Source organism: Sorghum bicolor, chromosome 7 (genome assembly GCF_000003195.3).
Source record: "Sorghum bicolor cultivar BTx623 chromosome 7, Sorghum_bicolor_NCBIv3, whole genome shotgun sequence".
Classification (NCBI taxonomy): Eukaryota; Viridiplantae; Streptophyta; class Magnoliopsida; order Poales; family Poaceae; genus Sorghum; species Sorghum bicolor.
Window position 1 is genome coordinate 39,342,352 of NC_012876.2, and position 5,397 is coordinate 39,347,748.

General features: G+C 38.4%; 1 long non-coding RNA gene across 2 annotated transcripts; it reads left to right on the forward strand.

Moving 5' to 3' along the window:
- On the forward strand, positions 2,567-4,816 carry LOC110437370. Of its 2 annotated transcripts, XR_002455466.1 has the most exons (5): positions 2,567-2,771; positions 2,844-2,996; positions 4,003-4,107; positions 4,219-4,328; positions 4,586-4,816. It is a non-coding gene; the product is annotated as an uncharacterized LOC110437370 (long non-coding RNA). The 2 variants fall into 2 exon arrangements; XR_002455465.1 differs by lacking the exon at positions 4,003-4,107 and having other exon boundaries at positions 2,569-2,771.

The window sequence follows — 5,397 nt, forward strand, 5'->3', positions numbered from 1 at the left end:
CGATGGTAGACTTAGAGAAGGAGCTAGCTGAGTAGCGCACAATAATAGCCTCTCTAGAAGCCTGTCAGCATGGCCAAAGTAGATGCATCACTTACGGTGACACAAGAGTGTTAAAGCTAGAGTATGATTCCACTACTCTAAAGGAGAGGGTGAAAGACCTAGAGCACCCTAGGAAGTAGGGTCATTTTATCTTAGCATCCGATAGGGCGAGTGTTAGTTTTATTTAAAGTGTGTTTTTATAAGTTTGCTGCTGTAATAATAAGCCCTGCATGAAGATGAATAAATAAATATTATTATATGCCTTGTCTCTCTATTGCCTCTCTTTTGTCTCCACCATTTTGTGAATGAAGGATAACAGGAAACCAGTGTGGGGGAGACATCCGGCGATCAAAACAAACGAATTCTCACGAAACAATAACAAAATTGGAGAAGACAAGACACGAAGACCACACTCGACAAAGCTGACCCCGAAGGGCCACTGACCAGGGGTGACCGCCCCACTCATCCTTGGGCACCTGCCCAAGGGGTGAAGCCCCCTGGTCTCCGCTTCAAACCACGGTCAGGTATGATTTCTCTGTGTTATAAATTGTTATTATTGCTGCTGTTTCGATTCGAAGTAAAATATCTTTAGTTAAATCATCCTATGCATAAATATTTAAAAGATGTTTTATTCATGATCACAAGATAGACTTACACCATGATAATTCCTAGAAATTCCTGCTGCTGTTGGGAACTTTAATATAGGAACCCCATATTACTTAAGTTGTTGTGGAAAGAGAGATAGTATGAATATGGGAACCTGATTTTTGATGCCTAGTCATTTGGAGAACTTTACTTTTCAAAAAACTTAAAATGATTAGCTATACTTCTCCTATGTAGCAAGAATTAATGTCCTACTAGAGCCATGCATGATAGATATAAACTAGCTCATAAGCTACTTGCTTTGTATTGAGTTTTGTCAAACCTTATTGACCTATGTCGAGAGGATTATCATGCTCCTAAGATCAAGATCACGTACACCCACATATATCTACCATTCCTACAGTAGGAATACGCACAAACATGCCTTTTCATCCACAATGTTTTACTCCTACACCGGGAGGAAACACAAAAAGAGTCTTAGTAGGAATAATTGCTCTAAGTTCGTTAAAAAGTCTTTCTCAATATTTTTTGGTTACAGAAGGAGGTATGAGGCTATGCCAAAAAAGTATTAAAAAAGAAAAAAAGAAAGAAGAGAAAAAAGGACAAGTGTCCTAGAAAGAAAGAAGAATAAAAGATAGCCCATACCATCGTGTACAAAGACCATGAGTGCTTTAGAGAAAGAAAGACATTTTTGAAAAGAGCAATGTAGAATTAGGATTAGCCACTATATATTCCACACCCATGCACTTCTTGATCTAAGAGTATGCTATTTCCCTCCATAGATCTGAGTTTTGACTTAGCAAAATATGCAAGGTAAGTATGCTATTTCCTTGAATTACCTTTAACTCCATATAAGCCTATATAGAGTAGGATATATATATATGATATCACTACAAGAAATACATGGCTTTTTAACGTTTTTAGTATGACAATTGTAAGAATGTTACTATATCATCCATTTTGTGACATTATATTTTAGACATAGTGGCTTAGTGACAATTAAAAGTTGTATGTCACAATAAATGTCATTTAACAAGTCTGATTTCATCTAATGACAATATTTTCTATGTCACAAGGCCTCCTTGTGTGTCACAAATTATTTTATTATTTTTTAAAAAAAAACATTCCATGTTGACAAGGTCTTTTGCCACGTCAACATATGTTTTTCCCTTTTTTCTATTTTTTATTTTATTATATCAGATCATATTTTTTTATATAAATAATGATATGTCACATGTTTGATAATTTTGGTCATGTATCATATATATGTAAATTTTTTTGATCAAGTGTATGTCATGATTTGTTGCAGATGATAGATCTTGGATTAAGAATAGGATGTTCAACAGGGAACATATTGAGAGGGTTGAAGAATTCATGATCTTTGTTTCCCAGAGATTAAGTGATAATGACAAGGTTGGATGCAAAGTTTATTATCTAATGTATATAAAAAGTCAAAATTAAAGAAATATATAAAAAAGTCAAAATTGGCCCACCTATCATAAAAATGTCTTAATGCTAGGCCTTGTTTAGTTCTAAAATTTTTTAGAAAATCGACACTGTAGCACTTTCGTTTGTGTTTAACAAATATTGTCTAATTATGGACTAACTAGGCTCAAAAAATTCATTTTGTTAATTTCGACCAAACTGTGTAATTAGTTTTTATTTTTCATCTATATTTAATACTCCATACATGTGTCTAAAGCTTCGATGTGACGAACGAATCTAAAAATTTTTCCAAAATTTTTTGGAAATGGGCTCTCACGGACCCGAAATATTTATCCATTGTAGTTAACTTGGGTCAACGCGGCGCATGCCTCACATCTCTCCTCTCTCTCTCAGATATTCCTCTGCTCACTCCGATCTCTCCGCCTGACCTCCTCTCTATCTCTCCGCTCCTCCCCAAATACATTCGGCACCCTCCACTTCGGCGCGGGCACGAGGTCGCCGTAGTCACTAGCGACTGACCTGGACGCCGGCACGGCGCGAGCATGAGGCCGCCGAGGGCACCGACGACCGTCCGGGACCCCGGTGTGGCACAGGCATGAGGTCACCGCGAGGACCGGCGACCGGTCCGGACTCCAGCGAGCAGTCAGGACACCAACGTGTGTTCGAGCGTGAGTTCCCTTAAGGTGAGTCACAACTCCTCATTCTTTCTGCTCCGCCTGGATCTGCAGTTGAAGGGGGTCGGCCTGGATCTGCAGCGCCTCGGATACTCGCTGGTGCAGGCACGAGGCCACCGCGGGCTTGGGAGATCCACGACCCGAGGCTCACGGGGAAGCGCCACTGGCTAGGCACCGCCGCCGCCGCCGCCGTGGTTTGGGGATGGAGGCAGCCCGCCGAAGCGAGGCACGAAGGTTGTTTCTTTCCTCTTTTTTCATTCCTGTACTAGATCTGCGGTTTAATTTTTGGTAAATACTTCAATGTTTCTTTTTGGTAAATACTTCAATGCGGATTTTTACCTCTAGGCTTTTATTTTGGGGGAATACCCTCTATAGGTGCATTATGGACGACCCAATGTGGATTCTCACTGAACTCACTTAGAAAATCCCTAGGATGGGACTGCAATCTCCTGCATATCGTGGACATTCTTAAATTGAGTTCCTATTTTATTTTAATATTTTCAACATTGAGGAATACAACTAGATAACTCAGTATCAGGTTGCACACCCAGTGTCTATGTGGGACTGATGAACTGACAATTGTGATCACACAGTACAAGAAATGCCAAACCATTCGTCTACCAATTTAAAGGATGTAGTTACAGCAAACTAACTGATGAAAGTCTATGCCCATAGTTTTTCTCGACCAGATTTCTATCAACCAGCAACCTCTGGTGTATACCTTTCTTTGGCACTAATCTCAAGAGCTGTTAAATATGTGGACCATGAGCTGCGTGTGCTTTTCCTTTATGTTACCCTAGTACTGCAGCCATCAATTTTACATAGATGAAATTTGAAAGTTCATGTTTATTGGTCACTTCGTGTTAGTGTTACTCATCCAGCTGCTTTGCTATGTAGTTCAGTACCCAAATTTTTATGCCCTGTACTAGAGATCACAACTTTTCATCTTCTGTTAGTCGTTTAGTCCATTTAGTGTTAGTCAGGCAGCTGCTTAGCTACTATCAAGGACAAAACTGTCCTCTCTGAATAGTGAATACATTGTGTTCATAACCTGACCATGCTGATCTCATTCTCATATATTAACATTATTTGGATCCATGGTTGTTGACCTGTGGTGCTAGGCTCAAATTACTGAACTTTAGCTTTTATTGTTTCTCTGCTCTTGACTTATTTGGATGAAGTCATTTCTCTTGAGTACTATCATCTTGAGGGGCTAACTGGAATGGTATTCCTTCCACAGTATGTGATGGTTGTTCTTAAAGGTTCAGTCCCTATGGCATTTGGAGGTACCCAGGAGCCTCCAAATCTTTGATATTGTCCTTATGCGAGAAATCTAAATACTTTGGTATATGGTGGAAATTCTGAAACTTTACTGCTCACATTCTAGTTCCAGTATTTATGTTTGATTGATGTATATGTGCTTGTTAATAATTGTTCTCTATTATTTTCCCCACAGTGAGCATACCAAATGTGCTCTCATGTCATCAGCATATGTACATTTACACTGCGAGAACTACTTCAAGTGATTGATGGATTATTGGAATTTCATTTGGAAGAGATGACAAGGTTGTTGATAATTCACACCTAGATAACTTATTTTGGATGATGTTCAGTTCTGTTTGCTGATGTTAGGAAACCAATTTTGTTGCTTAAAGTTTGCATGAAAGAAAAAAAAAGCAGAAGTTATATATGCCTTGTTATACCAAGTCGTGGTTGAGAATCTGCTTCTAAGTTTTCAAGGTTTTTTTACCTCTAGCACCTTTCCATATAACTTTGTTTAGACTGCATTAGTGATAAATGGAACCTTTGGTTTTTCATGTCAGAATGAGCTTAGATGTACACTGGTGCAGCAAGAGGATCAAAGTGCACATGGTGGCTATTTTTGAAAGATTTTGTTATGCAAGCAAATCATATGAGTTGTATTGTGCAAGCTACCCTCTTAGTTTTGTAGCTACTTGCGTATAGCTTGCTTATTGCCTTTGTATTTTCTATGAAAAATTGTACAAGTACAAATGTTGATGGTTTCAATGAAAAGATGACCAATATTTTGTCAATTGTGAGCTTTCTTCCAATTTATGTGTATTTCATGAGCGTGCCACAAACACATGGGCATGAATAATGGGCCATAAACAGCCTACTACGTGTACCAGAATTATGATGGTTGTGACATTTTTTGTAGTGTTTGTGACATTTTTTCTTCCTGCCATGTCAGCTGCCACGTGGCAAGATCTACGATTTTGTGACAATAAACCAATGTCATATGCTTGTGACATGAACCAAACAAATGTCACATAATCATTTTATGACGCGGGCTTTTCCACGTTTTGATTTTTGTCAACTTGATGTCACAAATCTTAATTTGTAACATAAATTCCATATATTGTGACATAACTAAACGTTAAAAAGCCATGTGTTTCTTGTAGTGTATATAGTTTGGTGAGTTCCACAAATACCACCTATAATGAGTGATTCGAGTGTGCTACATGATGGTGAAGGGTAAGCTAAGTTTCTCTTTGCAAAAATATTATAAAACTCCACGTGACAAGGTTGAAGGAAAAGAGAACTCTATTTTGTACTATTCCATCTTCAACTTCTCAAAGTTTTATGGTAGACACTTTGAATCCTGCAGTATAGG